Below are 16,531 nucleotides of genomic sequence, written 5' to 3' on the forward strand. Positions count from 1 at the left end.
GAATGGGGAAAATTGAAAAGAGAATAGAAAGGATCGAAATGGAAGAAGTTAAACAGAAGACAGAAGAAAAGAAGAAGGAAACAAACTTTCCCAGTCACTTACCTGAATTCTAACATTGCCCAATACTCCACTTTACCAAAACGGGAAAGGAAAAAAAAAAAAAGCTAGCAGTAGTGTATTGAAACTACCACCCATGAAGATATGTAAGCCTCTGCCTCACAGCTTCTACAAGTTTCTGTCCAAGTTTCAAAGCACATGTTGATTGTGCTTTTGATCTACACTACCAGTATTTTACCCTGTCATCCAGGGTATCTGGACTAACATTCATGCATAAATTTATTCTCATGAAGCCCTGGGACTGAGGAAAATGGAATGTTTAGCTAAAAATCAGAGTAAGCATGTGCAAAATTGTACCTTCCTGCACTTTTTTTTTTTATAGATGGACTGACAGTCTGCTGGCAATGTGACTCTCAGATCTAGACAGAAATAGAGCTATAAAAGCATCCAGGCTTCAGGGATGTGAAAACTGGCTCTGCTTCTAACACTGCACTCAGTTACAAGGTAAATTCCACCAATGCCACTTATGTGCTAAACCTCACATCAAATGAGAAGAAAAAGATTCCAGAAACAAGCGCTGATGGAGCGTTGAAAATGAGCCTTCCTGGGCAGCTTGTTGTGGCAAGCATAGTTCGCAGCAGGAAAAGTGTGGGTCATCAAAGGAAGGACCAGGCCCCAAACCATAGAAACACCAGTGGGCAAATCCATGGCACAAATTCCGCCACACCCTCAACCTCCAGTCACAGATGACATTACTAGCTGATCACAGCCCCTTCCACTCCAGCTCAGGAAATGCTCCTCAGCGAGTTCAAAGAGCCAAGACAAATCATTTGCAGTTAACTCCGCATATAAAACTCCATTGCCATGTTGGATCCAGTGTTGTGGTTAAGGGATTAGAAGATGAATAATCATTCAGCTGGGCCCAGGCTGTTGACCTGTCCTTCAGAGAAGGTGAGCCTAGAGCAAAGGAAGTAAAAATCTTACTCTGTCAGCCAGCTGTTCCCTTCATGATCCCTGTGTTTTTGTACAGAGAAAATGAATGGGAATTAAATTGAATTTACTCTACTTTCAGAATGTGGTAGTGAGCTACGTCCATGTAGAACTACCAGTATGTACCTGCTCACAGTCCTGAACTGGACATCAGGAGACCTGGATTTTAATCCCCATTCTTTCACAAATTCTATAACTTTAGGCAAGTCTCTTAATTTTTAAAAATATTTTGGCCACACCCCACCCACAGCATGTGTGGTCTTATTTCCCCAGCCAGGGACTGAACCTGTGCCTCCTGCCTTAGAAGTTGGAGTCTTTACCACTGGTCTGCCAAGGAAGTCCCAAATTTCTTAATTCTGTTGGACCTAATTTCCTTACCTGTAAAAACTGGAAACAGGTTGATGTGGACTATATCAATTTTCAGGGTCATTCCTACTTTAAATTTCCATGACCTAAACAAAGTGCTCACTTATTACTCAGTTCAGCAACAGGCAGTTTCTAGGTAGAAATGGTTCATCTAAAGAACAATGAACAGAGTAAAGGAAGTCAGGAAGACTGTCAAAATCTATGCGGTAGAAACAGTAGCCCATAAAGGTAAAGGCTACTCAAAGTCAGTGTCACAAAGAGGTGAAAAACATAGACACTCAAATCAGAGTCCCTGCATTCCAGGTCAGATGGCATAGTCATTACTTTTATTTGTTGTCGTTCAGTCGCTCAGTAGTGTCTGACTCTGCGATCCCATGGACTGCAGCATGCCAGGCTTTCCAGTCCTTCACCATCTCCCGAAGTTCGCTCAGACGCATGCCCATTGAGTCGGTGATGCCATCCAACCACCTCATCCTCTATTGTCCCCTTCTCCTTCTGCCTTCAATCTTTCCCAGCATTAGGGTCTTTTCTAGTGAGTCAGCTCTTTGCATCAGGTGGCCAAAGTATTAGAGCTTCAGCTTCAGCATCGGTCCTTCTAATGGATATTCAGGATTCATTTCCTTTAACGTTGACTGATTTGATCTCCTTGCAGTCCAAGGGATTCTCAAGAGTCTTCTCCAATACCACAGGTCAAAAGCATCAATTCTTCGGCATTCAACTGTCTTTATGACCCAACTCTCACATCCATACATGACTACTGGAAAAATTAGAGCTTTGACTTGATGGACCTTTGTCAGCAAAGTAACATCTCTACTTTTTAATACACTGTCTAGGCTGGTCATAGCTTTTCTTCCAAGGAGCAAGTGTCTTTTAATTTCATGGCTACAGTCACCATCTGCAGTGATTCTGGAGCCCAAGAAAATAAAGTTTGTCACTGTTTCCATCATTTCTCCATCTATTTGCCATGAAGTGATGGGATCGGATCCCATGATCTTTGCTTCTTGGATGTTGAATGCCAATGCAGATAGACAGAAGAGATGCGGGTTCAATCCCTGGGTTGGGAAGATCCCCTGGAGGAGGGCACAGCAACCCACCCCAGTATAAATGCATTACTTTCATGGCCTGTGCATTGCCTGTTTCTTGCTGTGTAACAAATCACCCCCAGATTAACAACTTAAAACGATAAACATTATCTGTGGATTTTTGTGGGTCAAGAATCCTAGCATAACTTAGCCAGGTGTCTCTGGCTCAAAATCTGTCATAACACTGCAATCAAAATGTCAACTGGAGGTACCTCCCTGGTGGTCCAGTGGTTCAGACTCCATGCTTCCACCACAGGGGCCACAGGTTCAAGCCCTGCTTGGGGAACTAAGATCCCTGTCTGCCACATGATGCAGCCAAAAAAATAATAATTTTTTAAAAGTATACCTGAAATGGCATATTGTCTCTGAAGAGCATCATACTTAAAATGAAAAATAACTTTGGAAAAATTAATGAAAAAATAAATTGTCTATTTAAATTTATTTCTTAAAAAAAATCAACTGGAGTTGTGGTCTCATTCAAAGGCTCAACTGAAAGATGATCCACTCCCAAGTCATTCACGTGGTTGTTAGCTGTATCCAGTTCCTCACGGGCTGCTGGGAGGAGGGTCTCACTTCCTTGCTGGCTGTTGCCTGAAAACCTCCCTCAGATCCTTCTCTATGGGCCTCTCCTAAAGCAATACACAACATGGCAGCTGACTTCCATCAGGATGAGTAAGCAAGAAAGCAAGAGTGTGAGCTGCTGGAGCCACAGTCTTGTAGTGGGCTAATTTCAGAAGTGACATACCATCATATTTTCCATACTCTACTTATTATAAGCAAGTCACTTGATCCAGTCCACACTGAGGGAACGGGATTACATAAGGACATGAATACCAGGAAGCAGGAATTGGTGCCACTTTAGAAGCTGCCTACCCCAACCTGGGATCAAATATTTTACCTTTTTAAACCTCAGTTTAAACTTACTTAAAACAGGTATAAAGTACCTACATCCAAAGGTTGTTGCAAAAATCAGTAAATACTTTGTAAAACATTTAATTCCTTCAGTATCTGGAATGTAGTAAGTACTTGAAAAATGATGGGTATTATTTCTGAAAATTGTTTTGTGTTGAGAAATTGGGAAATCTGCTGAGAAGAGAAGATATATTAATATACCTGAAAAATATAAATAAAAGAAGATTGGGGTAGGGTTAGTTGTATATTCTCTGAAAATCTCTGAATCCTCTTCTCTACCTGCCCCACCCCCTGCCACGTAAACCCCAGACAGAATAGTCAGTTTGCAAAATCAAAAACTTATCAAGAATATACAGAAGAAAACTAGATGATTATACATTTCCTCAAACCTCAGAATAGAGGCTAGTGGGAACAGCATCAGGAGAACCCCAAAACTGCCATCACGTGTCCATTGGAAAGATCCCCTGGAGAAGGGAGAGGCTACTCACTCCAGTATTCTCGGGCTTCCCTGGTGGCTCAGACAGTAAAGAATTCTCCTGCAATGCGGGAGACCTGGGTTTGATCCCTGGGTTGGGAAGATCCCCTGGAGGAGGGCATGGCAACCCACTCCAGTATTCTTGCCTGGAGAATCGCCAGTGGACAGAGGAGGCTGAGAGACTACAGTCCATGGGATAGTAAAGAGTCGAACACAACTGAGCAACTAAGCGCACACTCACTGGAGAGTACAGAAAGCTAATCTGAACTCATCCTGCAGGGAGTCCTGCAGGATGCAATCTGTAGGTGAGTGCAATGGGATGGCAATAGGTCTGAGTGTTGTTGCTGAAGCAGGTTGGCTCCTGCAAACTCCCAAAATTAAGAAACCAAAGCTCTCTTACAAGTCAAATCTCTGTATTGAGGAAAAACTACTGGAAATAGGATTCAATTAAATAGGACAGAAAATAGGGGCAAAGGAGAAAAATGATCAAATACAAATGGAAGAAGGGAACAGAGGAAGATCTAAGGAATATGGGGCCATGTGTTTGTATCACTTTGCTAAAGAAATTCACTTCACTTTAAAATGAGCAACAGAAATAAATTGAATTATGACAAAAAAAGGAATAAGAAGTTGAATAATGTAGAAGGTATCCCTAGAGATCATGAAAACATGTTAGACATACCTCACAAAAAGCTAAAAATATAACTTATAATTTCAAAACAGATGAAAAGAAAGGTTTTTAAATAATAGCAATTACCAAAGAAGAGATAAACTAGAATTGAAGAAACTAAGGCTATGGTTTTTCCAGTGGTCATGTATGGATGTGAGAGTTGGACTGTGAAGAAAGCTGAGCACTGAAGAATTGATGCTTTTAAACTGTGGTGATGGAGAAGATTCTTGAGAGTCCCTTGGACTGCAAGATCCAACCAGTCCATTCTGAAGGAGATCAACCCTGGGATTCCTTTGGAAGGAATGATGCTAAAGCTGAAGCTCCAGTACTTTGGCCACCTCATGCGAAGAGTTGACTCACTGGAAAAGACTCTGATCCTGGGAGGGATTGGGGACAGGAGGAGAAGGGGATGACAGAGGATGAGATGGCTGGATGGCATCACTGACTCGATGGACGCGAGTTTGAGTGAACTCCGGGAGTAGGTGATGGACAGGGAGGCCTGGCGTGCTGTGATTCATGGGGTCGCAAAGAGTTGGACACGACTGAGCCACTGAACTGAACTGAACTGAATATGAATGGAGAAAATGGAGATTTGACAGAGAGGATAAAGGACTGGGGAAAGAATTAAACAAGTTTAAATTAAGGCATTAACACTCGATAAGAAGAAACTAAAGAGTAAACAAGGAACTTCCCTGGTGGTCCAGTGGTTAAGACTCCAGGCTCCCAGTGCGACAGTTTGATCCCTGGTCAAGGAAATAGATCCCACATGCTGCAACTGAGACCTGGCACAGCTAAATAAATACATATATAAAAATAGTAACTGAACATAACAAATACCTGAAAAGAAATGGAAAGTGCAAGGAGAAAAATATTTTAAGTAAAAAATAAAAATATATTTTTAAAGAGATTTGAGAGAAAGTGATAGAGTAGAACTAGAGGAGGGAAACTTCTATACAATAATGGGCTCAAAGAGGGAAAGCAGAGCAATGGGGCAGAGTAGCACTAACAACTGTGATTTAAGAAAACATTCATGAAATAAGAGATGATACACATCTACCTATTAAATCAAATTTCCAGAACTTAGAACAATCAACCTAGAGTAGTCAACACTAGTACTATTCTAGTAAAAGGTATTATATTTATATATATATTTATATATATATATATATATATATATTCAGTTCAGTTCAGTTGCTCAATCATGTCCGACTCTTTGCAACCCCATGGACTGCAGCATGCCTTGCTTCCCTGTTCATCACCAAATCCTGGAGCTTACTCAAACTCATGTCCATCAAGTCAGTGATGCCATCCAACCATCTCATCCTCTGTCGTCCCCTTCTCCTCCTGCCTTCAATCTTTCCCAGCATCAGGGTCTTTTCCCATGAGTCAGTTCTTCACATCAGATGGCCAAAGTATTGGAGCTTCAGCTTCAGTATCAGTCCTTCCAGTGAATATTCAGGACTGATTTCCTTTAGGATGGACTGGTTGGATCTCCTTGCAGTCCAAGGGACTCTTGAGAGTCTTCTCCAACACCACAGTTCAAAAGCATCAATTCTTTGGCACTCAGCTTTCTTTATAGTCCAACTCTCACATCCATACATGACTACTGGAAAAACCATAGCTTTAACTAGACGGACCTTTGTTGGCAAAGTAATGTCTCTGCTTTTTAATATGCTGTCTAGTTTGGTCATAGCTTTTCTTCCAAGGAGCAAGCATCTTTTAATTTCATGACTGCAGTCACCATCTGCAGTGATTTTGGAGCCCCCAAAAATAAAGTGTATATATATATATATACATATATATACATATACTTTTTTTTGGCTGTGCGGCATAGCATGCAGGATCTTAGTTCCCCAACCAGGAATTCTGTGCCCCCTGCAGTGGAAGAACAGAGTCTTAACCACTGGACCACCAAGGAAGTCCCAGTGTATTATATTTTAAAGTAAAAGAAAAAATTCTTTGGACTACCAGGCAAAGAAGACCAAATCATTTATAAGAAAAAATAATAAGATCATAATTAGACTTTACAACAGGAACACTTTGTGCCATTAGACAAAGAATTAATATATTTGAAGTATTCAAAAAGATAAAATTTGAGGCATTCAAGAAAAGAGATAAGAAAACCACCATATCAAGGATTCTATATGCAGCTAAACTTGTTTAATAATATTAACAAAGCAACAGATAAACTATTGTGAATATACTCAGGAAATACTGCTCCTATGAGCCCTTCTTACAGAGTCTTCTAAGGAATCTACTTTAAACTCTCATCACACAAAATGATTTGGGAGATATCCAACATAAGGACTAAACATTAAATTATGATTAGGAACTAAGGCTAAATTATGGTTATAAAGGAGACAGTGTAGTATGTAATGTCTGTATACTGACCATGTAGATACAGAAAAACTGAAAGAAAGGAGGGAAAAACAGGAAAGGATATGAAAAATAGAAAAATATTTTTTAAGAGCTTTGGATGTAGACCATTTTTTAAAAATCTTTAGCAAATTTTTATTGCAATATTGCTTCTGTTTTATGTTTTGGTTTTTTAAAATCCTTGACCAGGAATCTAATGCATGGCTCCTGAACAGTCTTAAAAAGAAAGAGAGAAGGAAAAGAACAAGATAACTAACAAGATCATACACTATCATCACTCTCATACTTACAGGCATTAGTTAGGTTAGGAAAGTCATTTTCAGCAGAAATCAGTAAGAAGAATATCTATAAGAATTGCTCCAGTGCTCGCTTCGGCAGCACATATACTTAAAAAAAAAAAAAAATTGGAACGATACAAAGAAGATTAGCATGGCCCCTGCGCAAGGATGACACGCAAATTCATGAAGCATTCCATAAAAAAAAAAAAAAGGAATTGCTCCAAGCCTTTTGCCTTTTAATAGCTCTATAGTCTACATTATGAAGAAGAAATTTCAAATATGAAAAATTTCAGAATGAAATTTCTATGGTGCCTTTTTTTTTCTTTTGGTTGCACTATTCACCACGTGGAATCTTAGTTCCCCAACCAGGGATTGAACCCAAGGCCAAGGCAGTGAAAGCGCCAAGTCCTAACCACTGGACTGCCAGGAATTCCCTCTGGTGCCTTTCTTAAAGTGGAGTCCAAGGTCATCTATATTAGAATTACTTGGAGTACTTATTAAAAATACAAATTTATGGGACTCTTCCCAAACTGAATCTAAATCTCACAGTGGGAGATGGAGGAGTCGTCCTTGAAAATCTATACAGGAAATGTTTTCCAGAAGATCCAGGATTCATTTGAAAATCACTGTTCTAAATTATTTTTCCAACAAAACATCATCTCCACGTCCAGGTATAATCCCTTTCTCTACAGTTGGATCTTGGTGACTGGAACACAAATGACAGTGGAATATAGTCAATTCCTGCAATATACCTTTCATTGAAGTAATAAGGTATCCAATTACATATTCTTTTTTTTAATAAAAGAGAAATAAAACACTTAGATGATATTTTTTCCTCTTGAAATTCAACCAAAAATACTCCCAGACCCATCCTTCAACCCAGGTCCAAATACATTATTCAAAAATCCAAACCATCCAAACCCACATATTTGTGATTGAATTCCTCCCTCAAATACGTTTCAGTTACTGCCATATTTTAACTCCAAGCTAAATTCTACCATCAGTTATGCAGCTCAATATTCCTTGATCATAGGCCATACTTTGTAAAAACAAATGGAATCTGTATTTAATTCCTATATTAAAATTGCTTTTGCATAGTATAATTTGCATTTTATGAGGCCAAAGGCAAAATGTCTAAAACAACATTTAAAGGGAGCAAAGGATTAGCTAGACAAAAGTGGAAATAGTGTATTGAAAAAGCTCAAGGTCAAACCAACAATTAAACACACACACACACACACACTTGCTCTTCCTGGCAAAGATCAATATATTTTTTAATTCTTTCTTCTTTCTTTTGGCCCTGTTACCGCTGTGGTTACTTACTTTCACTCTTCCATTGGTACAACATCTCTGACATTTCCACATATAATATCTGACACACACACACACAAAAGGCAGAAGGTGGAAAGAAGAATCAGTGGAGGTTATTTACCTATGTTCACTGTCTGCTTGATTGATCTCCATATTCACATTTTTAAGATTCAAATGTCAGTTCCTCAGGGGAGACTTTCCTGTCTATCACCATCCCAAAGGCAGAACTGACCGCTCCCCTAAGTGTCTTCAAGGCGCTGTCTACCTGATTCTCCCATGAGCATGTGTGCATGGTAAGTCGCTTCAGTTGTGTCCAACTCTGTCACCCCATGAACTGTAACCTACCAGGCTCCTCTGTCCGTGGGGATTCTCCAGGCAAGAATACTGGAGTGGGTTGCCATGCCCTCCTCCAGGGCATCTTCCCAACCCAGGGATCAAACCCAGGTCTCCCGCATTGCAGGGGGGATTCTTTACTGACTGAGCTACCAGGGAAACCCGAGAGTACTGGAGAGGGTAGCCTATCCCTTCTCCAGGGGATCTTCCCACCCCAGGAATCGAATCAGGGTCTCCTACACTGCAGGTGGATTCTTTACCAGCTGAGCTACCAGGGAAGCCCTGATTCTGCCATGGTATCTGACAATTCAGTCACTGCATACATAGCCATCTTTATCTATTAGATCATTAAGTCCCGTAAGAGCAGCCTCAATCTCCTTATATCCCTAGCACTAAACAAAGTTAACACAGTGGAGGTACTAAATAAAGTGAATAAATTAATGTTCTGCTTCCCAACAAAACTGAATAAAAAGTGGAAATGATAAAATAATCAGGAGTTCCGCTCAAGCAGAACCAAAGTGATTTCTCTCCTGTCTTTTTCCTTAAGTGACTGGCTGTTTTGACACATATACATGGTTTTTACATGATTGTTTTCATGGACTGTAAAAGGAGAGCTACCTCAGGGGGTCTTCCCTGCAAGTCCAGTTGTTAAGACTCTGCACTTCCAGTGAAGGGGGCTAGGGTTCGATCCCTGATGGGGGAGCTAGGATCCCACATGCTGCCCATGTGTGGCCAAAATAAAACAAAAACTCAAAAGGAGAGCTACTTCAAGGAAGGGATTAAATAACAGAAGTAGAAAAGAAGGACTAGCCCTTGTTATATGGTGTCTATTTATACTCTACAACTATTTACTACAAGTCTGACGCTGGTTCTAAATATGTCAGGTAGAATGCAGAGTTGGGTTAAGTGTTCAAATTCTCAGGTGAATAATGCCAACATTTCCCTCAAATCTCTTTTCAAATATTAAATTGATATATGAAGTTCTTCAATTTTAAGTTTTTCTCTCAGAAAGTTTCTTAAGACAATTTTGGAAACTGTTGCTTATTTGTTGACAAAATTAATCAGATTTTCTTACTAAACATAGATTAATGGAGCACTCAATTACCAGGACACGACTGAAGCGACTTAGCAGCAGCAGCAGCAGCAGGCTTTAATTAGACAATTTGTCTTTTTCATAGGCTTCTTTGTTTGTGGTTATGGGTTAATAATTCATAATCAGAGAAACAGGAATATCCGGGTCACTCTGCCAGGGATTAAGCACCTGTCAGCTGCAAACTCACACTTTTATATAAATTGGGTTAGCTAAAAAGTTCATTAAGGCTTTTCACTAAGATGTAATGGAAAACCAAAACGAAATTTTTGACCAACCCAACACATGCTCCACGATGCTGGGACTGGGGCCCTGCAAATGCCATTTCTCTTCTGTGAGAGTATTTTCTTTTGTTGCTCAGTAGCTAAGTCTTGTCCAACACTTTGCTATGGACTGCAGAAGCCAGGCTGCTCTGTCCTCCACTGTTTCCTGGATTTTGCTCAAATTCGTGACCATTAAGCCAGTAATGCCATCTAATCATCTCATCTTCTGTCGCCCCCTTCTCCTGCCTTCAATCTTGACCAGCATCAGGGTCTTTTCACATCAGGTGGCCAAAGTTTTGAAGCTTCAGCTTCAGAATCAGTCCTTCCAATGAATGTTCAAGGGTTGATTTCCTTTAGAATTGACTGGTTTGACCTTCTCGCAGTCCAACAGACTCTCAAGAGTCTCCTCCAGCACCACAGTTGGAAAGCATCTTCAGCATCCAACCTTCTTTATGGTTCAACCTGCACATATGTACACGACTACTGGAAAAACTATAGCTTTGACAATGTGGACCTTTGTAGGCAAAGTGGTATCTCTGCTTTTTAATATGCTGTCTAGGTTTGTCACAGCTTTTCTTCCAAGGAGCGAGTGTCTTTTAATTTAATGGGTACAGTCACTGTCCACAGTGATTTTGGAGCCCAAGAAAATAAAATCTGCCACCATTTCCACTTCTCCCCCATCTATTTGCCATGAAGGGATGGGACCAGGTGCCATGATCTTAGTTTTTTGAAGGTTGAGTTTTAAGCCAGCTTTTTCACTCTCCTATTATACCCTCCTCAAGAGGCTCCTCAGTTCTTCTTTGCTTTCTGTCATTAGAGTGGTATCATCTGAGGTTGTTGATATTTTTCCTGGAAATCTTGATTCCAGCTTGTGCTTCATCCAGCCCAGCATTCTGCATGACGATATACAGCCTTGACATACTCCTTTCCCAGTTTGGAACCAGTCCATTGTTCTTGTCCAGTTCTAACTGTTGCTTCTTGACCTGCATACAGATTTCTCAGGAGGCAGGTTAGGGAGTCTGAAATACTTATCTCTTCAAGAATTTTCCATAGTTTGTTGTGATCCACACAGTCAAAGGCTCTAGCATAGTCAATAAAGAAGTAAACATTTAATTTTCTTGCTTTTTCAATGACCCAACGTATGTTGGCAATTTGATCTCTGTTTCCTCTTCCTTTTCTAAACCCAGCTTGTACATATGGAGGTTCTTGGTTCATGTACTGCTGAAGCCTAGCTTGAAGGATTTTGAGCATTACCTTTCTAGCTTGTGAAATGAGTGCAATTATCCAGTAGTTTGAACATTCTTTGGCACTGCCTTTCTTTGGGATTGGAATGAAAACTGATGTTTTCCAGTCCTGTGGCCACTGCTGAGGTTTCCAAGTTTTCTGGCACACTGAGTACAGCACTTTTCTGTTAGGTTCTGCAAATGGAAACAATAGAGGGAGACAATAAAGCTGTAGGAGGAAGAAGGGATTTGCTCCACCCCTGTGCCACCTGTCCCTGTCATTACTGTCCCAGGAATGTCCTTTGGCCACAGCAGCACAGGTTATTTCCAGTTTCGAGCTTCTCCCAGCACTGCTCGAGCCTGCCTCATCCTCACAGATACCAGTAAGAGATGGTGCCACCCCATCTGTGGAGGTTGTATCCCCAGCTTTTCAGGGCCTCTCCAAGCTCACACATTTTGCACATCTAACTCTCCCCTTAGTTCTCCAGCCATGGGGGTCGCAATTACTCCACAAAAGTATTTATCTCAATTACCTCAATGTTCCCTTTTAGTCCATATCCAATACTATTTGACAGATTTCCTTGATTAAATTTTCTCTGTTAGAATGATGGCCAAGATAGCGGAATAGGAAAATCCTGAGTTCATTTCTTATCACAGGCATAACAAAATTACAACTCTTTACATGGAACTACTGATGAGAAATGCTGGCAAAGAACAGAAGAGATGTTATACATCTAAAGGCATGAAGAAGGAACCACAACAAGATCAGCAGTAGACATGACACAGTCAAGACCCATTTCCCCGGATGATCCACAGATGTGAGGATAGTTACAACTGCGGAGGTTCTCCCCAGAGTGAGGAGTCTGAGCTTCCCTTTGGACTCCCCAGCCCAGGGGTCCGGTACCCAGAAGGTGAGCCCCTAGAACATCTGAATTTGAAGGCCAGCAGGGCTTACTTTGGGGAGAGCCAGAGGGCTGTGGGAAATAGAGACTTCACTCTTAAAGGACACATAGAAAATTCACATGCTCCAGGACATTTGAAAGGAGCCTGGGTCAGACCTACCTGCTGATCTTGGAGAGGCTCCCAGATAAGCAGGAAGCAACTGGAGCTCACCCTGGAGACATAGATACTGGCATTAGCCATTTTGAGGAGCTCCTTCTACCACATGGACGGTAGTGCTGGCTCAATTCATTCTGGAATCCTCCCTCTAGCTTATTAGCACCAGGACCCGGCCCCACTCACCAGTCTGTCCTCCCAGTACTGGGACGCCCCAGGCCAAGCAATTAGCCATGCAGGGACACACCCCATCCCCCAGTGGGCTGGCTGCTTTCAGACCCCCCTGAGGCCACACCCACTCTAGGGCACAGTCCTGTTCACCAGAGGGAACACCATCACCTGGACCCCAGCATGGTAGCCAGGATAAGAGGACGAAGTTCCACCTACCAGTGGAACCACCTACCAGTGGAACCATCTACCAGCCAGCACTAGCCCCGTGACTCCCTGGGTAGCCTCTGTGGTTCCAGGGAGGACTAGGGGGAGAGGGAAGCTAGGAAGGGCAGGATAGATGAAGGAGATTAAGAGGTACAAATGACTATGTATAAAATATGTCAGCTACAAGGATACATTGTACAGCACAGAGAATTTAAACAATATTTTATAATACCTTTAAATGGAGTATAATCTATAAAAATATTGAGTCACTATGTGGTATACCTGAAACTCAAATAAATAAATATGAAGAATACTTTAGGTTACAGAATTGTCATGATGATTAAATGTAAAATGTATGAAAAATTATTAGTGGAGTGCTCCAGTGGACTGTCAACAAGTAAAATACCTATTGAATAAGGTGGTCAAAAAAATTACCTTTGTTAAAAATAACTTGGTTTTTTTTTGTTTGTTTTCTTGAGTGGAATCTGATGTCTTGTTTGGTTAATATATCATTCACAGATAAGGAAACAAGGATATCTGGTTCCCCTCCAACAGACTGTAACTGCAAATAGGGGTCCCATTTATCTTTAGCCAAGTACTTCTTTACCAGCTAAAGCAGGCGTTTAGTGCCACAGCAAAGGAATCCTCAAACAGGACATTAAACATTGTCACCCATCAATCTATTAGTACAATCCATTCTCGGACATCCCCAGGTGGCTCAGTAGTAAAGAATCTGCTTGCCAAGCAGATGTGGGTTCAATCCCTGGGTTGGGAAGATTCCCTGGAGAAGGAAATGGCAACCCACTCCTGTATTCTTGTCTGGGAAATCCTGTGGACAGAGGAGCCTGGTGGGCTACAGTCCATGGAGTCACAAAGAGTCAGACACAACTCAGCAACTAAACAACAACAACAACAACATAAAGGTCCAGCTCCCACTTATTCATGTCCACTTCTCATAAAACTGTTTTGAAAACATCTCAATGGCAATGTCTTTGGCAGGTCTACAGTAAATGGATGCCTCCAAAGTCATCAATTCTTTTGGACTTACTGGAACCTTTACATAAATAAGAAATGCCAGAACTTCTGAAGACTGACATGGAAACATGTCTATGATATATACTGTTAGGTTAAAAAGTTGCTTTCAGAACAATACTCATGGTATTACATTCAGTTCAGTTCAGTCACTCAGTCGTGTCCGACTCTTTGCGACCCCATGAATCGCAGCACACCAGGCCTCCCTGTCCATCACCACCTCCCGGAGTTCACTCAGACTCATGTCCATCGAGTTGGTGATACCATCCAGCCATCTCATCCTCGGTCGTCCCCTTCTCTTCCTGTCCCCAATCCCTCCCAGCATCAGTCTTTTCCAAGGAGTCAACTCTTCGCATGATGTGGCCAAAGTACTGGAGTTTCAGCTTCAGCATCATTCCTTCCAAAGAAATCCCAGGGCTGATCTCCTTCAGAATGGACTGGTTGGATCTCCTTGCAGTCCAAGGGACTCTCAAGAGTCTTCTCCAACACCACAGTTCAAAAGCATCAATTCTTTGGCATTCAGCCTTCTTCACAGTCCAACTCTCACATCCATACATGACCACTGGAAAAACCATAGTCTTGACTAGACGGACCTTTGTTGGCAAAGTAATGTCTCTGCTTTTCAGTATGCTATCTAGGTTGGTCATAACTTTTCTTCCAAGGAGTAAGCATCTTTTAATTTCATGGCTGCAATCACCATCTACAGTGATTTTGGAGCCCCCCAAAATAAAGTCTGACACTGTTTCCACTGTTTCCCCTTCTATTTCCCTTGAAGTGATGGGACCAGATGCCATGATCTTCATTGTCTGAATGTTGAGCTTTAAGCCAACTTTTTCACTCTCCGCTTTCACTTTCATCAAGAGGCTTTTTAGTTCCTCTTCACTTTCTGCCATAAGCGTGGTGTCATCTGCATATCTGAGGTTATTGATATTTCTCCAGACATGCTATTCCTTTAAAATCTGGATTGTAAATGGTGAGGGAATAAGAGGTTGTATATATATATATATACTGAAGATAACAATTAAGAGTGACTATCTCTGGGTGAAAAATACTATAAATTAAAAAATATCGGACCACATTGTAAAGCAATTATCTACCAATTAAGAATAAATTTTAAAAATATTGTGCATCTTCCTACCAGAGAGAATTTAAAGTTGAATTAAAATTTAAATTGAATTACATTTTTCTCCCAAGATGAAACCAAAACAAAAACAAAAACAAATCTCAGGATATCAATCAAGAAAGTAGCTCCCTACTCTATTTTATAACTTGTACAAAGGTTAGCTTTAGGTTGCTTGGTATTTAAAGTCCTAAAAGTAATATCCCAAAGCCAGTCCATTCATTCTGCTAAATATGTGACTACACTGTTTCATGGAATGAAATATATGATACTAACACTTGTACCTCAATTTTTAAGTAATGAATTTGGATCTATCCATAAAGATCATAAAACTGAAAGTAAAAGAAACTGCTTTTTTAAAATCAGCTAAATTCATTTGTCTGGGAAGCTGTTTACCCAATACATGATTTCTGGTCTGGTTCACCCATTTTTCTGTTTTTGGCATCTATGGAACCCTTTATTGTATACCACATAATTACAACCATTCCCAGCTAGCCAACACATATTATTTATGCTGAAGGAAAATAGATACTTTGGCTTTTGAGTCATAAATGTAACAAGGGTTTTTGTTACATTTAAGAGATTTAACCCAAAAGTTTCATCCTTCATTTTCTTAGGCTTGATACTATTTCTAATCACTCATTTCAGGATTATAAAATTTGAGACATCATCTACCTTCTTTTCTTAAGTTTAAAATGGTTTATTAAGAATATTCAGCATAAGAAATTTCATATTAAAGTTTCTGATAACTAAAATTATAACGTATCATGGGCATTTAATTATTTTAAAAGCTATATATTTTAATGTGCTTAGTCACTCCATCATGTCTGACTCTTTGCAACTCCATGGACTGTAGCCTGCCAGGCTCCCTCTGCCCATGGGGATTCTCCAGGCAAGAATACTGGAGTGGGCTGGCATGCCCTCTTTCATGGGATCTTCCCAACCCAGGGATCGAACCCAGGTCTCCCAAACTGCAGGCAGATTCTTTACTGTCTGAGCCACCAGGGAAGCCATATGTTTTACAATATTATTTGGCTAAATGATATATAGTTTAGAAACACAATGTTTCAATTAAGAGATACTATCTACCTTTGAAATTTATTTTCTATCTGCTTTTAAATGTTGAAGTAAACATATTTGTAAGTATGCTCTGACTTGAAGACAACCTATCCTTGGGAATTAAAATCTGCAAGAAGTATACAGGGTGGAGGGGCTGGCGCTGATTATTCAAAAGAGATGCCCACAAACCATGAATTTCTTGATAGAGAAGAGGGAGGTGTTTGCAAGTTGTGAAATAGAAAGAGGGAAGAAACACTTACACCTTAAGTGTTAAATATCTACAGACAAGTAAAAAGGTACCTGAAATTATAATTCCTCAGAAAGGCACAATGATAAATATTCAGTTTATAAAAAAACTAATCTACAGCACAAATTTCGGGAACATGTCATCTACAGTGGGAAATCTGTCCTTCACTTATTATGCATGGAACAGAGTGTCTGCCTTGTTTCAAGGCACTCCGTG

At 40.5% G+C, this 16,531-nt stretch overlaps 1 non-coding gene across 1 annotated transcript; it reads left to right on the plus strand.

Annotated features, from left to right (window-relative positions):
* Positions 1–7,298: 7,298 nt before the first annotated feature.
* LOC128049105 (U6 spliceosomal RNA) lies at positions 7,299–7,409 on the plus strand. Its single transcript, XR_008199475.1, has one exon. It is a non-coding gene; the product is annotated as a U6 spliceosomal RNA (small nuclear RNA).
* The last annotated feature ends 9,122 nt before the right edge of the window (positions 7,410–16,531 follow it).

Source organism: Budorcas taxicolor, chromosome 5 (assembly GCF_023091745.1).
Source record: "Budorcas taxicolor isolate Tak-1 chromosome 5, Takin1.1, whole genome shotgun sequence".
In the NCBI taxonomy this organism is placed as follows: Eukaryota; Metazoa; Chordata; class Mammalia; order Artiodactyla; family Bovidae; genus Budorcas; species Budorcas taxicolor.